The sequence below is a fragment of the Myripristis murdjan genome, chromosome 1, assembly GCF_902150065.1.
Source record: "Myripristis murdjan chromosome 1, fMyrMur1.1, whole genome shotgun sequence".
In the NCBI taxonomy this organism is placed as follows: Eukaryota; Metazoa; Chordata; class Actinopteri; order Holocentriformes; family Holocentridae; genus Myripristis; species Myripristis murdjan.
Genome location: NC_043980.1, coordinates 38,271,183 through 38,284,427, shown reverse-complemented (window position 1 = coordinate 38,284,427; position 13,245 = coordinate 38,271,183).

Genomic DNA, 13,245 nt, shown 5'->3' with positions numbered 1-13,245 from the left:
GTACATAGTTCTGATAGCCTATGTGAAGAGAACAGAAACAGAAGAGCTGAAATAATTAGTAGAGAGCAGGATAAACTACAGTATAGTAATGATAACTCAGATATTATAAATGTTTTCTTCTCATTGCAAGAGTTGAAAAGTGCGATCAAAGCTGGATCAAATTCAAGCCCAGGGAAAGATGGAGTGACCTATAAAATGCTGGAGCACTCTGGTGACATGGTTTTAGAGGAAATTTTGGCACTAATCAACACAGTGTGGGAAGAAGGAAATCTTCCTAAGGAATGGAAACATTCTATAATAGTCCCAGTATTAAAACCAGGCAAGGACTCTCATGTCCCAGGGTCTTACAGGCCAATAGCTCTCACCTCTGTGGCTTGTAAAGTAACGGAGCGAATGGTAACTGATCGTCTAACGCACTACTTAGAGAGAAAAGGGTACTTTGAGTCTCATCAGAGTGGGTTCAGGTTGGGAAGATCGACAATGGACTCGGTATTAAAATTAGACATAGATGTTAAAAGGGCAATAGCCAACAAAGAATCTGTAGTAAGTGTATTTTTGGATATAGAGAGAGCATATGATACATTATGGAAAGAGGGACTTATGATAAAACTCTATAAAGCAGGAATTAAAGGTAGAATGTTTAATTGGATTAAAAACTTTTTATGTGATAGAACAATACAAGTAAGAGTAGGTACAGTACTGTCTGAGGTGTATAGAGTAGAAAATGGTACTCCCCAAGGAAGTGTAATTAGCCCAGTGCTATTTAACATTATGGTGAATGACATGTTGAGTAATTTTAAGGGGAATTTTGGGGTTTCCCTTTTTGCTGATGACGGGGCTATCTGGAAAAGGGGAAGAAACCTTGAATATATTGTTGAACAGACTCAAAAAGCACTTAATGGGGTAGTTGAATGGGCCAATAAGTGGGGCTTTAAAATTTCAACAGAAAAATCAAAGTATGTTATATTTGGTTTCAAAAGGAAGGTCCCAGTCACAGGTCTATCTCTGTACAGTGCCAATATAGAGAGAGTTAAATGTTTTAAATTTTTAGGAGTGTGGTTTGATGAGAAGATGACGTGGAAAACACATATTGGAAAAATAATAAGCAAATGTGAAAAAGTTATTAACGTGATGAGATGTTTGACCAGCTCTAGCTGGGGATCAGAAATGGCTACCCTCATGACAGTTTATAGGGCCATGATTAGATCAGTGATTGATTATGGGTGCTTAGTATATGGATCTGCAGCGCCAACAGTGCTGGCTAAGCTAGATGTGCTACAAGCTAAAGCTCTGAGAGTTTGTAGTGGAGCATTTAGGACAACTCCAGTATCGGCTCTACAGGTTGAACTAGGGGAAACAACACTTGAGCTACGAAGGATGAAACTGGCATTGCATTACTGGGCAAAACTAAAAGCAAATGGACTAAAATTAACTACTAACAGCCTTATGGAACAGCACTGGGAATTTACAGGTAGAAATACTAAACTAAGTTATGTCAACTCTATGAGGGAAAAAGCAGCTGAGATTGGTATCTGTAATATGAAAGTGGGCCCAACTATCTGCTGGCCTGAAATTCCTCAGTGGTTGTGGCCTGAACCAGAGGTCGACTTGAGTATCAAAAATAAAATCAATGAGAGGAGAGGAGATGCCCCTAAGATTGTTCAGGAACATCAATATGAAATATGGGGAGATAGTGTATACATTTACACGGATGGGTCGAAAGACCCTTCTTCAGGAAAAGCAGCATTTGGAATGTATATATGGGATAAAAAAAAAGGGAGGGGGTGGAGGCTACCAGATAAGACCTCAGTATATACTGCGGAGCTGTTTGCCATCCTTTGTGCTCTTAGGTGGATTGAAAAAGCAAGACCTCTGGTTACAGTAATTTGTAGTGACTCTATATCAGCATTACAGTCAATAGAAAACAGAAAGTCCAAAGCCAGGCCAGACATTTTAACAGAAATATTTTTGGCAATAATAAGAATTCAGAAATTAGGAGGCACTGTGGGGTTCATGTGGGTACCAGCACACGCAGGAATACAGGGGAATGAAGCAGCTGATCAGCTAGCTAAGGAGGCATTGCAGGAAGAAAAGGTACAAATCACTATTGGTCTTGGGGTTATGGAGACTTATTCAATTGTACAGGAGAAAATCTTGAAAGAATGGCAGGGACAATGGAATAGGGAGAAAAAAGGAAGGCACCTGTACTCAATCCATCCTTCAGTCACAAAATGGGCTCCAATAACAAGTGGGTTAAAAAGGAGGGATGAGGTAAAGGTAATGAGGTTAAGATTTGGACATAGCAGTCTGAATAGTGGACTAGTCTTAATTGAAAACATCGAGATGGGAAATGTCAGTGTGGAGAATTAGAAACGGTTAAACATGTCATATTAAAATGCAACATTTACTCAAAACAAAGGAAACAACTATTTAGGGCTCTGGCAAAATTAGGGGTGGAAAAATTTAACATGGCAACAATTCTAATCAAAGGGGATGTGGAGAGAACAAAAATACTTATGAAGTTTTTGCAATCCACTGGAACGTATGAAAGGATATAAGAGAGAGAAATAACAATCATTAACTGAGGGGGGCAGCAATACGCCGTAGATGCGTCTAGTCTGTCTAACCAAAAGAAGAAGAAGAAGAAGAAGAAGAAGCCTGAGAGGCAGCAACCTGATGAGAACTAGCAAGAAAACCTCCTCAAATGAAAGCCAGTGAGTCATTTATCACACCACTTGTTCACCAAGCACAAGGCTGGAATATGAAAAGCGATATTTTTCCCTGCTTGGTCCAAAACCTGCCTCCTTCAGCTCTCTGTTTAAGCTAACAGCTAATGATTGTTTCCAAGCTGAAGCGAGTGCAGGACAGTGAGGGAGAGAGAGGACAGACCACAGGAGGAGCAAATACTGAGCTTTTTATTCTTTCAAAAAGTCTGTCAGGATATTAATGTCAGAAATAGTTCAGATTTTACTGATATTTTGAGTTTGTCTCTAGATAGATATCTATTTTTTGCATTTTAAACTGCATTATTTTGTGGCATAGTTTCATTTCATTTTCTTATTTGATCTAAAAGGGACAGTGTACAGCTCAAACATATACTGTATGTCACTATTTGATGCCATATCTTGCTATGTTTTTTGTTGACACTACAATACATTTTTTTGAAGAATAGTTTGATGTAGTTGGATTATTCAAGGTATTTCCTGTAGTTTTAGAGCTTATTTTGAGTTTCTAGTTCTTGTAAAGCTACTTTGATGGACTGTAGAGGAAATAGAACAGTGAGTAAAGAAATTAGGATTATTGCTTTTAATAGCATTATTTAAATTAATAATTTACTACCAGGAACATTTTGGTGGAAACGGGCCTAGTATGTGAGCCACGTCCCCAATGAGGCAGAGCCGTTTTTTGGCGGTGGAGGATGCCACGATTGCTAATAGCTGCACACATGGTGATGTTGCCTCCCCTCTGGCCTGGAACTTGTGTGACTGATTGGTGTCCAATGATGTCACGGCCCCTTTGTGCCTTTTTGTCAGATTGAAGCCTGCTTCATCGATAAAGATGTACTCATGAGGGTCAGCCATGACATCCATCTCAAAGCTTCTCTACAGGAGTCAAAAACACACATTTGACTTCAAACACAGTACTGTGTGTATTGGAATGAAAGATGGGCCTTGACTCTACATACTGTAACATTTCTGTGTTGTATAGCAGTAACCTGCACATATTGGAATCGTTGCTCCTTAACCCTGTCAGAATTCCTCTCAAAAGGCACACGGTAAAGTTGCTTCATCCTCTTCCTGTTTGTTGTCCACCAACCTCAGCATTGGTTGTGATCCATCCATATTTACTGACCCACAATTCTGATTGGTGTGTTAACAATTTTTAGGCTGAGTGTTTGCACTTGGACAAAGGTGTGGTCTCTGAGTTTAGGTCATGATAACTTGAGTTAATTATATTGAGAGCGTATGTTTGCTGAATGAACACATAGTGCAATGAATGATTTATCTGCCCACTTTTGTGTAAGGTTTTGCAGAAAGAGTTTTGAATATTGAAACATGTGGAAACAGGTGAATTGTGTTAATGGTTATGGGAAATGCGTGTGTGCTTCTGGGAATGACAAAAAGGTTTGGGTTTTTGTGCTACAGGACCCAGTTTTTGTGTTTTAGCAATTGAGAAAAACTGTAATAAACTGTAGTGACTACTACAATGAATTTGTTACATCGCAACATAAATACAGCTGGCCCTGAGGTTTACAATTCAAAGGGAATGTGCTACAATCATAATCAAAATAAATAAACATCTACAAATTAAAAAAGCACATTATTCACAACATATTGGGCAAAAGTAATCATGTGCCATTGGAGGCTGTCCCACACAGAGCCAGTGAAACAAGCAACCACAGGATGTGCGTCCAATCTGAAAAACACAAATGCACTTTAGAATCACAGTGATAATAAAGTCTAATATGAAACAGAGCTGTGTTTTCTTACCCAGTCAGCATGGGTCTGTCCAGCTTCTCCTGTGGATTGCTCACCACAGAAATGGCACAGATCCAACAGGGAATCTGTTACAGATAAAGTTATTGAACCTTCTTTATACTTAGTTAAGGATTTAAGAAAGACCCTCATATCTATACCTGACTCATCAAGCAGTGTTTGGGCCATTTCCCGCCTCATTTCATTTATGCCCTCTGGGTCCACTTTAAAATCAGGCTGGTGGCCCTTCAGCACTTCCTCTGCCACCTGGAATACAGATAGGAGTAAGTTCTCTCTTTGAAAGAGAGGAATTAACTGACAAACTGGACAACTTACTTTACAGACAAGAACGCCACATGATGTGCTATCCTGCTGGCGGGGGTGAGGAATGGTGTCGCAATTCCACCTGGACACATTCACATTCCTCCTCCTGATGAAGGCTCTGCATCATGGAGACAGAGGGGTCAAAGTATGAGATGCTGCTTTTGGTGCTATGTGAAATAGTTTATCTGTGGTGCAGTAAAAAGATTAAGTGCACTTAGTATTGTGATATGCTGTGGTATTTAGTCTTTTTTAAGATTAACTTACCGTTGAATGGTGCTATTGAGTTTCTCAGCAAGCCCATTAGTTTGAGGATGATACGGAGAGCCAAAGCTCCTTTTAATTCCCAGTTCCTCACATAGGTTACTGTTAACCTGAGTCATGCCAAAAAATAGAAACATAAGTCAGCATGGATAAACAATACTAGGTTGCAGTAAATTATTGATTTTAATCCTCACCTTATTTTTAAATTCAGTTCCCTGATCTGTTAGCAGTCTTTGAGGAGCCCCAAATTTGTATACAAAATCAACAATACAATGGGTCACCTCCTCTGCTGTCTTGCTCTTAAGAGGATAGGCCTCTGCCCACTTCGTAAAGTAGTCAACCATGACACATATGTACTGGTTACCACTCTCAGTGACAGTGAGCTTGAGAAGATCCATTCCCACCAGCTCAAACGGCTCAGATACCTGAAAGACATGAATGACCATCATATATATTGTAATGGAAGGTTAGTTAGGACACCTACACTATATTACCAAAAGTATTCGCTCACCCATTCAAATGATCAGAATCAGGTGTCCTAATCACTTGGCCTGGCCACAGGTGTATAAAATCAAGCACTCAGGCATGCAGACTGTGAAACAAGACATTTGTGAAAGAATGGGCCGCTCTCAAGAGCTCAGTGAATTCCAGCGTGGAACTGTCATAGGATGCCACCTGTGCAACAAATCCAGTCGTGAAATTTCCTCGCTCCTAAATATTCCACAGTCAACTGTCAGCTCTATTATAACAAAATGGAAGCGTTTGGGAACAACAGCAACTCAGCCACGAAGTGGTAGGCCACGTAAAGCTTCATGGAATGGGTTTCCATGGCCGAGCAGCTGCAGCCAAGCCACACATCACCAAGTGCAATGCAAAGCGTCGGATGCAATGGTGTAAAGCACGCCGCCACTGGCCTCTAGAGCAGTGGAGACGTGTTCTCTGGAGTGATGAATCACGCTTTTCCATCTGGCAATCTGATGGACGAGTCTGGGTTTGGAGGTTGCCAGGAGAACGGTACATTTCAGACTGCATTGTGCCGACTGTGAAATTTGGTGGAGGAGGAATTATGGTGTGGGCTTGTTTTTCAGGAGCTGGGCTTGGCCCCTTAGTTCCAGTGAAAGGAACTTTGAATGCTTCAGGATACCAAAACATTTTGGACAATTCCATGCTCCCAATCTTGTGGGAACAGTTTGGAGCGGGCCCCTTCCTCTTCCAACATGACTGTGCACCAGTGCACAAAGCAAGGTCCATAAAGACATGGATGACAGAGTCTGGTGTGGATGAACTTGACTGGCCTGCACAGAGTCCTGACCTGAACCCGATAGAACACCTTTGGGATGAATTAGAGCGGAGACTGAGAGCCAGGCCTTCTCGACCAACAACAGTGTGTGACCTCACCAATGCGCTTTTGGAAGAATGGTCAAAAATTCCTATAAACACTCTCCTCAACCTTGTGGACAGTCTTCCCAGAAGAGTTGAAGCTGTAATAGCTGCAAAAGGTGGACCGACATCATATTGAACTCTATGGGTTAGGAATGGCATGGCACTTCAGTTCATAGTATGAGTAAAGGCAGGTGAGCGAATACTTTTGGTAATATAGTGTATGTTGCAGTTTGATTGTCAAATTAACCTGCTGTCACTTTGAGCAGCATGGACAGCGCTGTGGATGATCAGCGGATAAGCTGCAGCTGTGAGTGTTAGTGGGCCGGGGCTCATTAGGGCCTGATGCACAGCACCTGAGAGATGCCACTGAGAGAAAGCCACTCTCGCCAGACATTAACTTTGTTCCACCTCCCTATTCCCCTCATTTCAGAATTGTTATCTAATAGGAAATAAAATCTGTATTGTTTTTACTTGGAAAAACTGATCAGGGGCGCCGCCAGGGATTTTGGGCCCCCTCCCACATTGTGGCCCTGGGTAATCAGTCCCACTTTTCCCCCTACTACGACGCCCCTGCTCCTGATATCCACACCTCGCAACCTACTCATACAAATAAGCTCACCTCTATTGGGCTGTACTGACTCTTCTCCTTCAGGCTAGCCCGCTTTGTCTGGCACACTGGGCACTGAGCAGTCTGAAAAAGTAATGTCAACAAATAAATATCTATCATAAGTAAAATCTGTGTATCACTGCTATCTGGAAATAGGGAATACCACATGTCCTCACATCATAGTGGTTGTTTCCCCTTTATGGGCACAATAATGTGCCTGAAAAATTGATGCTGGTCATCGTTTTAACAAATAAGAATCATTTTAAGTGAGTTATTTAGTTCGTGAGAAAATTAGGAGCATATAAGTGTACCTGAAGCCTTTGTTCACTTACCCATTTGTGGATGTCAGCCTCCATGCCAGGCCAATAATACCTGCGTATTATGGCATGGTGAGTTTTTTCAACCCCACAGTGTGCCCCAACAGTGCTGCAGTGGAAATGTCTGAAGAGGTCATCTGCCTCCTCGGCCGAGAGCACCACCTTTGCAAGGTGCTCATCTTTATTTTTTTTGCCTCCTGCAGTTGTAGAACAGTTCTCCATCTGGAGAGGGTGTAGCTCTTGAATTACTGTAGACTAAAATGTCATTGATAAGCATTTTTTGTAGTTTTATGGGATTACTCACCCTTAATGGTGAAGTTCGTTGCTCTCCTTTTTATAATAAAGCGCTCTTTTTTGTTGGCTCCTGTAGGGAATTTTTTGTGGACCATAAAATCCACCAATTCCTTCACAACTTGTGGGTCCATTTCTCCTTCACTATCAGTCGAGCTACAGTATTTTGCCAAAAGTATTCACTCAGCTATCCAAACCACTGAATTCAGGTGTACCAATCACTTCACCTGGCCGCAGTTGTATAAAATCAAGCACCTAGGCACAGGGGCTCCGCCAGGGATTTTTGGTCCCATGAAAAGAAATCTTATTGGGCCCTTGCTGTTTTATATAAAACTATATAATGATATTTTTGACTATCATTCCCATATTTGTGAAAAGAACAACATGACAGTTACTTGGTTATTGCTCACTGTCTCCCTTGTAGTCCCACATGCAGGTCTAATTTATCTCCAAAACTGTAGACTCACAGGTGGTGGCATTGGATTTGGGGTGAAAAAATACATATATGAGGCTATATAGTCGTTGCAATTTAATCTTCTTATTTCCAGAAAATATAAACATTTCTCTGATTGTATTGAGAGCAGTCACTCTGCGAAGCGGGGGGTGAGAGTCCCAAACTACTGACCAAACATTCTATTTCAGTGATAGCTGAATCTGAACTATATTAAAATACTAATACTAATACTACTACTAATAATAATTTAGCACCTGGGTTACAATACAAATTCACAAAAAGAGCACAGAAATGAAAATTACAGAAACCCTAAATGCCACTATGTGTGTCATCTAGCCAATGACAGGCAGAATACTAAGAATCACTTCACTGTCATGGTTAATAACAAAATGAGATAGCAATGCCTTCTTGTCTGGGTGGGGATTTGAACCCCAGGTCTCTTGCATGGCAGGCGGATATGAGGGACGAAAAATGACAAAACAATAAATAAATGAATAAATAAATAAATACGCATATAAATATATAAATGCATAAATAATTAAATTAATAAATATTTCTACATTTATTTATTTATTTATTTCTGTTTTTATTCATGCATTTATTTATTTATTTGTGTATTTATACATTTATGCATGTATTTATTTATTTATTTTTACATTTATTTATTTATTTATTTATTCATTTCTACATTTATTTATTCATTTATTTATTTATATATTTATTTTTACATTTATTTATTTATACTTTTATTTATTTCTACATTTATTCATTTATTTATTCCTTCTTTTATTTCTACATTTATTTATTTATTTCTACATGTATTTATTTATTTCTACATTTATTTATTTATTTCTACATTTATTTATTTATTCCTACATTTATTTCTGTATTTCTACATTTCCACATTTATTTATTTCTGTATTTCTGTGTCGTATGTTAATCAGGTGGGCGGTTCTTACATTAGTCTTAAGCACGATTGGTTTGTGGGTGTGATCCTATCCACTGCTGCTGCCTGGACTGGCAGTAGCAGTGGATAGCAGTGGACTAGCTAGCTACTAGGGCATGAACAACGCCAGACTTTTCCACGTCGTCGACGTTACGTCGACCCGTCAACACCGGGAGATTTTTGGGGGGCTAGCGGGGCTCTAACCGGAGGGAGGGAGGGGTTGTAGTGGAGCACCGACCGGGCGACCGGGGGGGTGAGGAGGCTGCAGTGGAGCGCCGACCGTGTGTGTAGTCGGACTACTGGAAGTAGTCGGTGGGTGCATGATCATTCGCCAGTGACCTTAAATCACTGACGATGGCTCTCAAAACGCTTTCCATTGCGTTTTACACAGTAGCTAGTAGGGCATTAATGTAAACATCGACCCGTCGAAAGTCGAAGAAACACCCACACACCCCCACACACACGGTCGGCGCTCCACTACAGCCTCCTCACCCCCCGGTCGCCCGGTCGGTGCTCCACTACAACCCCTCCCTCCCTCCGGTTAGAGCCTCGCTAGCCCCCCAAAAATCTCCCGGTGTTGACGGGTCGACGTAACGTCGACGACATGGAAAAGTCTGGCGTTGTTAATGCCCTAGTAGCTAGCTAGTCCACTGCTATCCACTGCTACCATGGCTGCCACTGCCAGTCCAGGCAGTAGCAGTGGATAGGATCACACCCACAAACCAATCGTGCTTAAGACTAATGTAAGAACCGCCCACCTTATTAACATACGACACAGAAATACAGAAATAAATAAATGTGGAAATGTAGAAATACAGAAATAAATGTAGGAATAAATAAATAAATGTAGAAATAAATAAATAAATGTAGAAATAAATAAATACATGTAGAAATAAATAAATAAATGTAGAAATAAAAGAAGGAATAAATAAATGAATAAATGTAGAAATAAATAAAAGTATAAATAAATAAATGTAAAAATAAATATATAAATAAATAAATGAATAAATAAATGTAGAAATGAATAAATAAATAAATAAATAAATGTAAAAATAAATAAATAAATACATGCATAAATGTATAAATACACAAATAAATAAATAAATGCATGAATAAAAACAGAAATAAATAAATAAATAAATGTAGAAATATTTATTAATTTAATTATTTATGCATTTATATATTTATATGCGTATTTATTTATTTATTCATTTATTTATTGTTTTGTCATTTTTCGTCCCTCATAGGCGGAAGCACTATCCACTCTGCCATCGGGACTTGAGTACTTTGGATGCAGTTGGCATGTGAAGGCAGACGAGCGAATACTTTTGGCAATATAGTGTATGTTCCCAATCTCTCTATTTATGGGATAATGGGTAATTGAATAATTGGAAGAAAGAAAACCAACATGCATGAGCCTATCTGGTATGTGGTAATGGGGTTAACATTTGTAATAGTTAATTAGTTATCATGCACAATGTTGTGAAAGTGGTGTCAGGCACTCAGGGTTTGATTGTAGCACATTGCCTTTGTATTGTAATCCTCAGGGCCAGCTGTATGCATGTTGCGATGTAACAAATTCATTGTAGTAGTCACTATAGTTTATTAACAGAGGTCACAAGTTAATCTGGCAAAGAGCAAGAGGCTGTGTTTTTTTGTTTGTTTGTTTTTACAGAATTTAAATATCTGCAATGTTTTCACAGTAAACGATGAATGTATGTGCAAACCGTTATTTACTTGTTTACTGTTAGGTCCACAAGTGTTTGGACAGATAAACAATATTCATAATGTTGCCCTTGCACACCACCACAGTGGATTTGAAATGGAGTAATCAAGACGTGATTGAAGTGCAGACTTTCAGCTTTATTGAAGGTTTTTCAAAAGGTGGAGACAGATTTGTGTGCGTCGCAATAACAGCGGTCACAAGTTAATCTGGCAGAAATATACAGATCTCACAAGAAGCCGTGTGGTTGTATCTGCCTGACATTTATTATGTGGTTGCACAAACTGTGTTAGAAGGCTCGCTAGCCTAGGAGTCCAGTTAAATGACTTATGGTGTTTTCCTTTACGTGTCACACCCGTTATCGAACTCCGGGTGGATACTTTTTTTTTTTTTTTTGAAGAAAATAAAGCAAAATATGGGGTAGATTTCTGATCCCACTTGCTATAGCCTATTCCCCCCCAAAATCTCCGATGCTCGACAAGCACTGAGCTTGAAATGAAGCACTACAAAGTGTGTGTGTGTGTGTGTGTGTATATATATATATATATATATATATATATGGCTGTTATCATCGCAGTAACAGCGGTCACAAGTTAATCTGGCAAAAGCGTTCAGGTCCTGGTGGAAGCCGTGTGGTTGTTATTGCCTGACATTTGCTATATTGTCAGATGTACTCCACAACAGATACACTAGCCTAGTGGTCCCGTCAGATGACTTGCATTAGTTCCTTTAGGTTTCACACCCGGTATCGAACCCCGGGTGGACATTTTTTTTTGCTTTTTTTTTGGAAGAAAATAAAGCAAAATGTGGAGTAGATTTCTAATCCCACCGTTTCGCTAAACCGCATGAACCACCAACAAGCTAAATTGAGCAGATAGTTAGCCAAGTCTTGAAAATTATAAACGAGATTGAATAATAGTCATTCAGGCGTTCGCCAGGTCAGCTGTGTCCCCTCGCCGTGATTAGAACATCTGCTGTTGCCACGAGAAACGCCCGACGTTTACAAACAAAGGTCACCAGTTAACACGGAAACCAGTTAATCCGTAACACCGGTCCTTCACGGGAAGGACCGACTCTGTCCTCACCGCCGGTACGCGGTCGGACCCCACACCACCGGCTCTGGAAAAAGCGTCTGAATAAGGGGTCATATTTTAATATTATTGTTGTTGGGTTTCTTTGTTTATTTTCTCCTTTAGTTTCAGTGAATTGTTATTTGGTTGTTTTGTTTGTTTGTTTGTTTTCAAATTAAATATATTTTGATTGGAGTAAATGCACCAGGGATTGAAGTGCCTGGTAGATTTTTCTTTCCCTCTCCCTCTCTGGACAGGCGCTGAAGCTCCCAGCAGCAGTCTGGTTTCCCGGTGGTGGTGTTTTCTTCACGTTCCTTTTTCTGTTGGTGTGCAGTGGCATGGGTGGACCTGGTTTTTCCCTTTTTTTGATTCCCCTGCTGCCATGGTAAGCCCCAACCCCATCCGACTGCCTTCCCTCTGCCAGCTGTTTTAAATAGTAATGTGTTGATTATACCCTGGTGCTTCTTTTGTTGTGATTTTGACTTTGGTTTCTGTTTAATAAATATTTCTGTATTGAAACAGCCTCTGCCCGTGATCTTACGAACCTGAGCGGCCCTGTGCATTAGCCCCTTAATCAGTTCTATTTCCTGGGGTGAAATTCCCTAGGTGGCGTTGTCTCCCATACATACCTCCTAGCCTCCCAGGCCTCTTAACTTCCCGCCTGCACCTCCTGAGTGAGATGTCTGACTCAGATTCTACAAGAGGAAGTAAGTAAAATACCTCAATTAACACATATGACTGAAATATTTTGCACATATATTTTGTAAAGGGTCTGCTACTGATATGAGAATTTTTTGCCTGCATGCATATTTTGAACACAAGTAAATGTTAGCACAGCAACAGTTGTTGCCACTAGCATAACAGTGCAACAACCGCACTGTGTATGGATGTGAGAAGTGTGGTGTACCACTCCACACTGAGTGCTTCAAGATTTTTCATGGAGAGTGAAATGTAACCAATAAGGCTTTGAGCTGAGCTTAGCTCCTAATAGTACCCTGCAGTATGCACTCTTCTTACACCTTTTACACCGCGCGGGGGGTGTCCCACCACGTGGTTCTCCTTGACTTGGGCATTTTTGCCGCTATGTACAAAGATGGCTGACCGCACAAGAAAGTTGAACATAAGTGAAGCATTAGATCTTCTCTTCGATTCATCTGGTAAGCTGGTTTATTCCTTCAACTTTCTAGACAGTAAACGTACTTTCAGTCAAGGAGATTAGGAACTGTGTGTTTAAACTTTTAATCACATTTCTGCAACAAGATATAATGTAGTGTAAGAGCTAGCTAATGCTAGCAAAACCCTCTGTTAGCTAATGCTAGCAAACCCTCAATTTTAAGTGTTAATATTTTTATTTTGACTAGAAGTAAATTTTTGTATTCTTGGTCATATGGAAT